The sequence below is a fragment of the Cucurbita maxima genome, unplaced genomic scaffold, assembly GCF_002738345.1.
Source record: "Cucurbita maxima cultivar Rimu unplaced genomic scaffold, Cmax_1.0 Cma_Scf00242, whole genome shotgun sequence".
Lineage (NCBI taxonomy): Eukaryota > Viridiplantae > Streptophyta > Magnoliopsida > Cucurbitales > Cucurbitaceae > Cucurbita > Cucurbita maxima.
Window position 1 is genome coordinate 37,671 of NW_019272258.1, and position 13,092 is coordinate 50,762.

Genomic DNA, 13,092 nt, shown 5'->3' on the forward strand with positions numbered 1-13,092 from the left:
TGGTCTTTTCCCTTCATGGTATTTGGTAGTGTGAGTGTGCACAAGCTCGACGAGGCAAACCCATAGAGTACTCTTATACCAACCCACCTGGTGATCAATGTGCACATTCATGAGTTGTGTGTAGGGAAGTACAACATATTCAACTCTTCTTGGACTAAAAAGCAAAGCCCAAGCCCATGCCACAATGTATTTATGAATGAATAGGTCCCACTATATTACACGTGATTCATATTCCGACCCTAATAGTGGGTTACTTACTGAGTATTTATTAAAGTACTCAAACCACATGCTACTCTTATTTTAAAGTAAAGGTAAGATACCTATTTACGAACGTCAACGTTGCGTTTAAGGCCAATAAACCAAAGTTAGGGTAGTTGCATTCATGTTATTTTTAGTGATCCTTAGGTTAAATCAGGGCATTGTTTTATTTTTATTTAAACTAATGTTATCTGTTTTCCACTATGTTGTTCATAACAATATTGTTTTAATGAGTTCATTATGAACATTTAAGTCCATAGCATCATTTATGAAATGTTGTAAATGAATTATTTCATGCATAGCAGTAATGTCATGTATGCTGTGACGATATTGTTTAATAGAAAAATAGAGTAGTTGGTTATAAGAACCATGAATAAAAAGGGATAAAATATGTGTCCTCTGACCAGTGTAGATATTTTTTACGGATTATCTAAAAAGTTCAATCTCAATATCACAGTGATTCTGAAGCTCTCAATGTCAGTTTTAGCTTCCCCTGTAAAGTTGAAAGTTTAGGCAATAGTTTGGAACAACAATCGAGCTCCCAATAGTAGGCAATAAGCATTTAGATTTTGGGTCTCCTTCTTTGAGATTTCTTCAAAATTCAAGAGCAATTCTACATCATTTCTCTTCAAACTTGTTCTTACAATGCTGAAAGTGCCAAAAATCATTCCCCCCAATCCAATTCGTCGATACACGAGAATACGTCAAGCAAGGACGATCCCAATTGCACCTCCAAGGAATGTTTCAATAGATGACAACGAAGAGAAATAACCTCAAGAACAAGCCAAATTCAAGAAAATTTATTTTGGTCTCAAATTAGGGGTAAGTTTCAAAATTCTATCTACAATCCTTTTCCTTGAAATTAAGGATTTCTTTAGCTTGACAGCAATGAGCATAAAGTTTTCTCTTTCCATGCTTTCCTAAATACTCTATCAAAACGTGATTCATTAAGATAAATGTACTAGGAGCATTAGTTAACCCAAAAGGCATAACAAGTCATTCATACAATCCAACCTTAGTTTTGAATGCTCTTTTTCATTCATCTCGTATATGCCTTCTAATTTAATGATATCCAGATTTCAAATCAATCTTTGTAAATAGATATGAGCCATGCAATTCATCAAGCATATGGTCTAGCATAGGAATCGGATGTCGATATTTTACAGTGATTTTGTTGATGGCTCAAGAATCCATGAACATGGACTCAAGACTTAAAATCATTTTTCATGACACGTACTGACAAAGAAAAAATTTGATAAAAATGGAACAAGATTCGAAAAATAAGAACAAAAACTCGTAACACATAGAACTGACGTGACAAAGAAAAAAATGATAAAAATTGGAACGAGATTTGAAAACTAAGGACAACAAGTCATAACACATGGAACTGATTGCTCGAGACGACCCTCCTCTGTGACCTTAACTAACAATTAGTGATCCCCCAGAAAGGAAAAGTAATATATAGTGCAACTAAATAAGTAACCTACTTGCCACAAATTTTTCTCAAGGTTATAGAAAGTTCAAGTGTAGATTATATGTAACGACCCTAGTTTTTTAGGGACCTAGAGTGACTAGAATATGTATGATGTAAATGCTTTATGCGAAAATATTTTTTACATTATGTTTTTGTATCGAAGGTACCCCTAAAAAGAACTCAACATTATTATTAGGGTGGCTAGATTAAGACTATATAACAATGTTCGAAATCACGAACCTCCATAATTATATGACATTGTCCACTTTGGTTGAAGGGTTAAATTTTTCCACATACTAAAATGGAATGATTCATTACCATTGCTAAAAAGAGAGCTTGAACCTCCCCAACTTTATCATTAACATTATACGCTCTAACCAATTGAGCTATTCCAACAAACTATGAGTATGAGCCTAGATATTGTCTACTTTGACTCATTATATATCATCGTCAACCTCACGGTTTTAAAACACGTCTAATAGTAAGAGATTTCCACATGCTTATAAGAAATATTTCATCCCTTCCCGAACCGATGTGGGATTTTTCAATCCACCACATTGTGTTCCCAGCAACCTCGTTGGCACACCACCTGATGACTAGCTCTAATACATTTGTTACAAACCAAGCCCACCTCTATTAGATATTGTCTACTTTTGCTAATTACGTATCACCATCAGCCTCACGATTTTATAATATGTCTACTAGGATGAGGTATCCACAACCTTAAAAGAAATGCTTGGTTCCCCTCTCCAATTACTAGCAGATATTGTTTGTTTTTTGCTAGTTACGTATCGTCGTATGTCTAAAAGTTTTAAAACGCGTCTATTAAGAAGAGATTTCCACATTCTTATAAGGAATGCTTCATTCCCCTCTTCAACCTGATGGAGTTAATATAACACATGCGAAAGCAATTTGAATCTTAGACACTCTTAGAACATCAATTATAGTAAATAACTAGCATGTTCATAAGTATTTAAACTCAAGGTCTTTGAGTACTAACCTTTTGTTGTTCAAATTTCTTTTTCCTTACGAACCACCACTAGTGTCTTCTCCACTATTCTCCAGCCTTAGAATGAAATTGTGAAATCTGATGAGTGACTAAACTTGGGAGGGATTTAGTATATATGAAGAGTGAGTTCGTAAGAGGTTTTTCTCAAGGTTTTTACAAGGAAGAACTTCCATGTACCTTGATTTCTCTATTTAAAGAGTCAAGTTTGCATGTTGATGCAAATTTGATATCACCAAGTTTTAACGGTCAAAATTCCACTCAAATGTTTGGGATTATGTGACATGCATGCAAGTTTGAGTTAACCAAATTTTGATACTCAAAATTCCACTAAAGTTGGTGGAGTTTATTTTGCAAGCATGCAAGTTTGGTTAAACCAAATTTTGAAACCTCAAAATTCCACTAACTCAAACATGGATTTTTCCATTAAATGAAGTCAACATTTTGACTTTCTTGATTTTGATTCAACAATTAATTTGAATAATTAATTTCAAATTAAAGTAATATCAAATGATAATTAAGCTATTTAATTAGATATTAATTCAAATGTCAATCTCCATCAATTCCGACCCATATTTGATTAAGATATTTAAATATCTCAGATTCTCTCTTTTTGTTTAATTCATAAATAAAACAAAAATGCTGTTAAATATATCGTATATATGTAGCGCATATTCCTTAATTTGAATTCGAACACTTCGAACTCACTCGTCACACTGTTCTATGGTTTAGTCCGATATGAGCTAGCAGAGGGACCTAATGGACCTATAGATCATGGGCTCCAACGATCCAAGATTAACCGGTCAAACTCATTAACCTTATTAGCCAACATTCGTTAACTACTTGGACACTCCACTATAGCGTAGTAGTTGTACTCCCCTCACTATAGATATATTTTTGTCCATTTGATATAACCATGATTAGTAAGTCGATCCTTCATAGGCTGTTCGTAAGTAGAGTTGGGTCAATCTACCGTTTTACCCCTGAAGTTACTTCTTGTTTCTTATGTCCCATTGATCCTCTAATGAACAATTGATTTGTGGTCCAACCAGTAAACCGAATCCCTCTCAGGCCAATGAGAGGATGGGGCCCCTTGTTCAAAACCTGGAGTCAATACTTAAGGGAACTATCTCTCTTCTATCACTAAAAGTGGGTAAGAGGGAATTCCATCTTGCACCCCACGTCCCCAGCCATTCACTCAGTCTTACCTCCTGAGATGGGAGGCCTATTGAGTCGGCGAACTCGAGCCACTCTCACCCATACAAATCAAAGGATAATTTCAAATAAAAAGGAGTTCATGGTTAGCTCAGGATTAAAATCGAGTTACCTAGGTCATCGAATGAAAAGAAAATCAGTCTCAACAGTAAACGACATTATAAAGTGAGAGTGATTTTCTTCATGGTCTGATCTTATGCAATACTCATTGCATAGGACTCCCCCACTCACATGTCTCCGCATGTACAATTTAGTGATTACATTGTTTATGTCATATACAAAAGTGGGCCGCATCCATAGTGTCCCAGGATAAGGTACTCAGCCTTATCCCTGTACTATAGATCATTTTGACTATATACTTGAACTTGATCCACTCTTATGTCTCTATGTATAGTTCAAGTAATCATACTATAGCCAGAGTGTTCTTAGTGTATTGGATTTAGATTAATAATCGTAAAATTCACTTTATTCAATACAATGTTTACTGAATAAACAACAATAATAACTTTATTGAAAATAGAATATGTTTTTGTTTACAAACTATGAGTTTTAGGACATAAAACCCAACATTTTCTTCCCGTTTTTGGATCTATTTCAATTTGGCTAAGCTTTACTTCTTTCTAGCCCATTAAATTCCTAGAACAATAGCCAACTTTTATATTTAGTTTTTTTCATGTTTATAGATATTAATCTAACTCCAAGATTAAAAATAAAGTCAATGATTAAAGGAAACGTACAAGTAATTTTGATATTAACTTTTAAATTCCAATGTCGAAATTCCTCCAACATCTAGATCGTTTTCTATAATTTATTTCTAATCTTAAATAGACATCACATTAACGTATGCTCAATTATTCAAATTTTATTTTCTAGTCTTATGTATGTTATTTGAATGCTTGTGGATGTATGTAATAAAATGAATAAATGATAAAATTAACCATTTTTGCTGAAAATCAATACAAGTAAATAATATTGTTTCATCGAAATAAGTCACCGAAATTAAAAGTCTAACCCTCTTATCCTTGAGGTCTTTTAAGTTATCTTAAGTCTTATCTTAAATAGTAACCCTATGATCATGCATCCAATAACTTAAAGTTCTAGGCATACTTGAAGTTAAGAGTTTAAAGGCATACTTACTTGGTCTGGGTAGGGAGTCCTCCTAATCTAGGCCATAGAGAAACCTTGGGCTCTGATACCACTCTATAAGGATCGGGCTGTCGCGATGGTTCTAAAAGACGGGTAAATTTTTCGTGAAATAAACAAAAGAATTTAAAAAATTATATTTACATAATATCAAAAATAAAGTTTATACATAAGTATTTAAAACACAAAATAAGGAACAGGCACAAAACATTTTAAAACAAATGGGTTGAAGACAACGAGTGAGGTTTGTCTATGGCATCTGCTTCAGAGTCCGCTCCCAACCTTGACCAAGGCTTCATGCGTTCCAAGCAGTACAGTCTTAACCTACGTTCATGGCTTCATAAGTTCCAAGTGACGTAGTCTTAACCCGCATCTAAGAGCTTGCCTTCCGATACCGTCCGCTAACCTATGCCCAAGGCTTCATGCATTCCAAACGGCATAGTCTGAAAACCAACATCCAAGACTTCTTAAGTTGCAAGAGATGTAGTCAAATCCTGCATCTAGGGCTTGCCCTATGATACAGTCTAAACACCTACGCTCAAGGCTTCATACGTTCCAAGCAGCGTAGTCTAAGTCATGAGCACGTTGTACCATGGGAGGTCTTAGGAGTTTTTTATTCTTGGCTAGGCTAACTTACTATCTTCTTGTTCCATCATGGCCCTAGACTACTCCCCTTGATAAACCATAACGGTCATGTGGTCGGTACATACATGAAAATGACATCCTGCAAATCTTTTGGGTACCCGTAACATGGCGGAGGGAATCTCTTCTAGGTGAGAGAAATGAGGCCAATCATGATATTCTGCAAAGGAAACATGGTGCAGGGCATCCCACCTAGAAGAAGAAATCTTGGGCCTCAAAAAGCATCGCTTGGTGGGAGGTCATAGGTCACTTTGGACATGAGTAGAGATTTTGTGTCTGAGGACCTTGGTCCCTTATCCTGGAGTGGTACCTTGCATTCTTCTTACTTAGGTAGTTGTAAAGCTTGTGTGATATTGTTCTTGGTTCTCAATCTTGTAAGTTTCTAAGGTTCGTAATTCCTAGAGGCATGAGTTGTAACTTACATTTGTAACCATATGAACCCATCTTAGCACGAGTTGTTCTAAAAGGTCATAGATTCATAGGGAATTCTTTAGAGAGTTTTAGAAGAGTCTTGATTCTTGTGGTGTTTCCGTTAGGTGTTTCTTGGGTCCTAACTTGGTTTAGGTTCCAAACTTGCTCCAATCAACTTGAAACCTCAAACATATCTTCATGTCCTTCATAATAGACCTTATAAAAAGTACGAAACCATTTGAAGCACGTATAGACCTTGAATTTTAATAAGTCGTCCTAGGGGCATTTTGGTCATTTTACCAATAATTCTTAGTTTTACTACTTAACGTGTTCCAATGGCTTTCAAATTTTTATAAGTCGTCCTACAAGTTCATTTAGTAGGTTATTTTAACGTTACTTAAATCCTGAGCATTTTGATCAGTTCGGGGCCTTAACTCACATTTCTTTTTGTTTTTCTTTCATATATACTAAATTCATACTTGGTTCATATGGAAAATCCAATGGATTGCTACAAGTATTTTTTAACAAAACGTTCAAGGTCACTACTTACCTCGTCATCGACATTTGGGATTTCCGTTCTTGAGCTTCTAGTATCCAAATTATCTCAAATTTCCTTCCACAGACTCCTTATTTTGTCTAGTTTCTGGAACCATAAAGATTTTTGTGAGAACGAGTCAAGAAGGAGGTTAAAATTGAGAAAACCGAGGGAAGGTCAACATATACATATCTTTGACTTTTATTGGTCAAAGTTTGACCTTTGACCTTGGACTTCATCTTCTCCCTTGGTAGCTAGAAAAATCTCGATTTTTTCTTATCATCCCCCTCTGGTTTTACCTTTTTACAGCTATATATAGACATCTAATAGATTAAATCGCTGCACGAAACCTTTAGATGAAGTTTCAAGTAAGAAGTAGAGACCAAGTTCATACCTTTTCGTGGTCTGTAGCACAAGTTATAAACTTTCAAAGTTCGTCGGAAAACATGTTTCTCACCTGAGTATATCTAGAAACCTTTTGTTGGGTAGCCGATTATAAAATTTTTCAGTACCTGATTCCTTCACGAAATTTGTTGTAAATCCCATATGAAATATGTAGGAGTTGGTAGGAAGGAAAATGATTAACCATAGCCCTCGAATTTGGAAGAAATCCGAGAAAGAAAAACCCATAATCTAAGAGCTTCAAACTCGAATTTTAAGATTTCTCATCACTCGATTCTTGTGTTAAAACTTTGCCCCAACTTGAGACTTTATAAGGGAAGCTTCCACCGACATTGAGAGCTCCAGAATCGTCATGATTTGGAGACTGAATTTTCTGGATAATTCGTCGAAAATATCCTCTTCGATCAGTGAGCTACCAACTTTGAGTTTGAATTATGATTGTTGGATTTGATGATCTTTGAACGTTCTAGATTGTATCCAAATTCCACTGGAATTTGAGATTCGAAGGACTTTGTGCATATGTTCACATGCTGAGGTTTTTATTTTCAGCAGAATGACACTTTCGTAATTATCTATATCATTATGGTAATTTGGTAATTTGCCACTTTCAAAATATTTTATTATTATTTTTTCCGATAAATTCATAATTTTCGTAAAAATTTCTATCTCTTGTTGGTCATTTTTATGTCGTTGAGCATCTTGAAATTCCCACTAGATAAAGAATTAAATATCCGAAAATTTCCTTGTTACAGCTTCTCACCTTGACCGACCACCAACAAAAAAAAGAAATGTAGAAATTTAAAATAACCAGACGACTTGATTCCTTAGGAAGACACCCTCTGTGACCTCATAGTTCTCGAGCAGCGCTTCTTAACTTGACCAATAGTAAACAAACAATTAAAAACTAAATGTAGAAATCCAAATTAAACCGACTTGATTGGATGCCTTAGAACGATCTCTGCTGTTACCGCATAGTTCTCGAGCAATGCTTCTATAACACCTGTTCATCGACAACTCGATTCACATGAGTTACAACTAACATAGATATTTTGCTTCGAAAATCGGTCATACAACAAAAAATTTCATACATGACAAGTAAAACATGTGAATCAAGTATATTTTACCACACAAAATATCAAAGTAAGTTATCAGCAACAAAAGCACATGTACTTAAAACCGACTCAAAAAAAGGTTCCTTATTGTCTCGAGCCTGGTGGTCTCCTCCTCGATTGGCCTACAACTTCATATTTGGCCAAAAAAGTTAAAATAATCTTTATAAGTAATTAATTTACTCAATAGATAGCTAACATGTCATTCACAAGTTTATTACTTATCTTTCTAGTTGTTCTTAAATTTTATTCTCCATTAATTCCTAGTTTCTTTTACTCGGATCATTTGTAAGTTAGTAAGGTTGTAACGACCTAAAATTTTTTACTTAATTTAAGGTCGCTACCGTATACGTACCATAAACATTGAATGCGGAAGACTTCATTAAAATTTCATAAAACATAACTTTTATCTTAAAACACAGTCATGGACTTACGTGTTTCCAAAACATCTTTAAAACGACACCACAAAAGACTAAATAAAATGAATAAGAGTTTAAGTTAGAAACAACCTAGTCTAGCCCAAGTCTAAGAAAACAAATACCATTACCCTATGCATGTTCCATGGTCGAGAGTTGCGATGTCGTTGTCAGCCGTACGGAAAATGTATTAGCACATGGCTTGAGTATTTAAAGAAATACTCAGTAAGTGACCACACTATTGGGGATAAATGCAACAATCACATGCAATGAAATGATGGGACCTATCTTTGGTTTCGTTTCGCTTTCCCTACAGTGTTGTCCTAACGGGTAATCGTGGACGTGTACCACATACTCTACACACAGCCCATACGTGCGAGTATTGGCTCACCAGCTAGTTATGGGACCTCATGCATTTTGTATACCACGTGCATCAAGATACTTCTATATTATGTTTCGTACACCCTATGCCTATGAAACATTAGAAAAACCATGTATTGTTAATCATGAACAATATGACAAGAATCAAGTTTGTATGTCTCATAGGAACGTTATGTTGTGTTTTAATGTTAGGGATCTCATGCATTTTATATGGGAGGTGCATCGAGATACTTCCCCATTATGATTAGTACAAACACATACCTTATAATATTTATGTTCCTTATGATATTATGCTGGTCTTTTCCCTTCATGGTATTTGGTAGTGTGAGTGTGCACAAGCTCGATGAGGCAAACCCATAGAGTACTCTTATACCAACCCACCTGGTGGTCAATGTGCACATTCATGAGTCGTGTGTAGGGAAGTACAACATATTCAACTCTGCTCGGACTGAAAAGCAAAGCCCAAGCCCATGCCACAATGTATTTATGAAAGGATAGGTCCCACTATATTACACGTGATTCATATTTCGACCCTAATAGTGGGATTACTTACTGAGTATTTATTAAAGTACTCAAACCACATGCTACTCTTATTTTAAAGTAAAGGTAAGATACCCATTTACGGATGACAACGTTTCCTTCAAGGCCAAGAAACCAAAGTTAGGGTAGTTGCATTCATGTTATTTTTAGTGATCCTTAGGTTAGATCAGGGCATTGTTTTATTTTTATTTAAACTAATGTTATCTGTTTTCCACTATGTTGTTCATAACAATATTGTTTTAATGAGTTCATTATGAACATTAAAGTCCATAGCACCGTTTATGAAATGTTGTAAATGAATTCTTTCATGCATAGCAGTAATGTCATGTATGTGTGACGATATTGTTTAATAGAAAACTAGAGTAGTTGGTTATAAGAACTCTGAATAAAAAGGGATAAAAGTATGTGTCCTCTAACTAGTGTAGATATTTTTTTACGGATTATTCAGAAAGTTCAATCTCAAAATCATAGTGATTCTGAAGCTCTCAATGTCGGTTTAAGCTTCCCCTGTAAAGTTGAAAGTTTAGGCAATAGTTTGGAACAACAATCGAGCTCCCAATAGTTAGGCAATAAGCTTTTAGATTTTGGGTCTCCTTCTCTGAGATTTCTTCAAAATTCAAGAGCAATTCTACACCATTTCTATTCAAACTTGTTCTTACAATGCTGAAAGTGCCAAGAAATCATTCCCCCAATCCAATTCGTCGATACACGAGAATACGTCAAGCAAGGACAATCCCAATTGCATCCCCAAAGAATGTTTCCATAGAAGACAACGAATAGAAATAACCTCAAGAACAAGCCAAATACAAGAAAATCTATTTTGGGCTCAAATTAGGGGTAAGTTTCAAAATCCTATAGTTAAGTTTCAAAATCCTTTCTACGATCTCTTTTCCTTTAAATTAAGGATTCCTTCCGCTTGAGAGCAAGAAATTACTTCTACTCCATTTTTACGAATTATGAAGCCAAGAAAATTAACTTTTTCCATGCAAAAACTACACTTATTAAAATGAGCATAAACTTTCTCTTTCCTAAGCATAATCAAAAGTTACTTAACATGCTTTACATGCTCATACAAAGTCTTTGAATAAATTAAAATATCATCAAAATGTACAACAACATGCTTTCTTAAATATTCTATCAAAACGCGATTCATTAAGATAAATGTACTAGGAGCATTAGTTAACCCAGAAGGCATAACAAGTCATTCATACAATCCAATCTTAGTTTTGAAAGCTCTTTTCCATTCATCTCGTATATGCCTTCTAATTTAATGTTATCCAGATTTCAAATCAATCTTTGTAAATAGATATGAGTCCTGCAATTCATCAAGCATATGGTCTAGCCTAGGAATAGGACGTCAATATTTTACAGTGATTTTGTTGATGACTAAAGAATCCATGAACATGGACTCAAGGCTTAAAATCATTTTTCATGACACGTATTGACAAAGAAAAAATTTGATAAAAATGGAACAAGATTCGAAAAAAAAGGACAAAAACTCGTAACACATAGAACTGACGTGACAAAGAAAAAATTGATAAAAATTGGAACGAGATTTGAAAACTAAGGACAACAACTCATAACACATGGAACTGATTGCTCGAGACCACCCTCCTCTATGACCTTAACTAACAATTAGTGATCCCCAAAAAAGGAAAAGTAATATATAGTGCAACTAAATAAATAACCTACTTGTAGGCGGTAATCGAATCCTTGGTTAAGCGAGTTGCCACAGATTTTTCTCAAGGTTATAGAAAGTTCAAGTGTAGATTATATGTAACGACCCTAGTTCTTTAGGGACCTAGAGTGACTAGAATATGCATGCCACAATTTTCTACTTAATTTAAGGTCGCTATCGTATACGTACCAAAACATTGAATGTGGAAGACTTCATTAAAATTTCATAAAACATAACCTTTATCTTAAAACACAGCCATGGACTTACGTGTTTCGAAAACATCTTTAAAATGACACCACAAAAGACTAAATAAAATTAATAAGAGTTTAAGTTAGAAACAACCTAGTCTAGCCTAAGTCTAAGAAAACAAATACCATTACCCTATGCATGTGCCATGGTCGAGAGTTGCGATGCCGTTGTCAGCCGTACGAAAAATGTAGTAGTACATGGCTTGAGTATTTAAAGAAATACTCAGTAAGTGACCACACTATTAGGGATAAATGCAACAATCACATGCAATAAAATGATGGGACCTATCTTTGGTTTCATTTCTCTTTCCCTACGGTGTTGTCCTAACAGGTAATCGTGAACGTGTACCATATACTCTACACACAGCCCATACTTGCGAGTATTGGCTCACCAACTAGTTCGCACACTACTGGGCCACTTTCCTTATTCGGTGGGCATACTCTGGGAGCCCCTTATGTCGGGACCCGTTAAAACTAGTAACTGTCACGGCAGCGCTATGCAAGCATAACGATTGTTGTTCTGCCATTGGATGTACACGTCCTACCCTCGTTATGGGATAGGGTATCCCCCAGATGCATGAACACACATAATGCATGAGGTCCCCCATACTTCTACATTTATCATTAATGAACATAACCCCCCTGTCACGTTTCATGCTTCATGTCATTCTCATTTTCAATTTACATTTCATACATATTCCTATCGAGGTTATGATTCCAGATAGTTTATCGTGTTTCACGTCATACAATTCATGCTATTTACATTCAAATATAAGTGACCTAACATAACTGCTTTTAACATAACATTTCATCATATACACATCATACCATGACATATTGCATCACAATATATCATATCATAAACAAGTCATAACGTAAATCGTAGTCATATCATTTCCTAACTTATCATAGCCTTAACGTTCTTATACCTACCACAGACGTATCATTACATGAACGTACCTCAGTCATATCATCACAAGAACGTAACCTAACGCTATCGTTCTATCAATCCTAACACTATTTAGTGCATTTAGAGATATTTTTGCCCACCATAATCAGCCTTTGAAGCCTCCAAAGCCCCCATCTCCCTTATATTTCTTCTTCCCATTTCTTCAATTTTTTGTGTTTTTCTGGTGCTGAATGGCATCCATATCCAGTGTTGAGGGAATTTGCTACTTTTTGGGTCTTCTCTCTTTTTAAATACCTTTTTGTTTCCTTTGTTCATAAATTATGTTTTTCAGTTTAGGTTGATTTTGATGGTGTTATTATAACACGCAGAAGCAATTTGGATCTTAGGCACTCTATGTGCATCAATTATAGTAAATTAGCTAGCATGTTCAAAAACATTAAAACTCAATGAGTTTGAATACTAACCTTTTGTAGTTCAAATTTCTTTTTACTCACGAACGGTTTCGAACCACCACTAGTATCTTCCCTACTATTCTATATCTCTCTAATATAAAATGCATCATATCACATTATAATCACAACATATAATTTAGCAAACATGACATATTCATAAAAATACAACTAGGTGGAGCATAATGCTACCATAAATCATATAGTTAGAGCTCAACATATTTGATACTAAATTACATTCAATATTAGTAAAGAAAAAAAGTACCTTCAGTTAA